The sequence below is a fragment of the Penaeus monodon genome, chromosome 24, assembly GCF_015228065.2.
Source record: "Penaeus monodon isolate SGIC_2016 chromosome 24, NSTDA_Pmon_1, whole genome shotgun sequence".
Classification (NCBI taxonomy): Eukaryota; Metazoa; Arthropoda; class Malacostraca; order Decapoda; family Penaeidae; genus Penaeus; species Penaeus monodon.
Genome location: NC_051409.1, coordinates 7,268,876 through 7,269,166, shown reverse-complemented (window position 1 = coordinate 7,269,166; position 291 = coordinate 7,268,876). Strand labels below are relative to the sequence as shown.

General features: G+C 40.5%; 1 pseudogene; it reads right to left on the bottom strand.

Moving 5' to 3' along the window:
- The window catches only part of LOC119588834, an 8,495-nt pseudogene that overhangs the window by 7,389 nt on the left and 815 nt on the right, over nt 1-291 (bottom strand).

Genomic DNA, 291 nt, shown 5'->3' with positions numbered 1-291 from the left:
TTGATAAAAACTTACCCGTTGCCGGACTAACAGTGACGGGTTTAAGGTTGCCGTCCAGCACCACCAGGGAGCAGTGGCGTCGAAGCCTAGGCCGCCAATGACGATTTATCCGCCACCTCGCTTGTCACAACTGCAAGAGGTTTTTCTCCGTCAAGACAAATTGCGTTGGCTAAATTTAACTGGAATTCAAAGCTACGCGTATTTAGGATCTTTTTTTTTTCTATGAAAAGAAATCACTTTTTTGGGGTTTTCTAAATAATTTTGTATCAATTTTTTATTTACTTGTTAGAA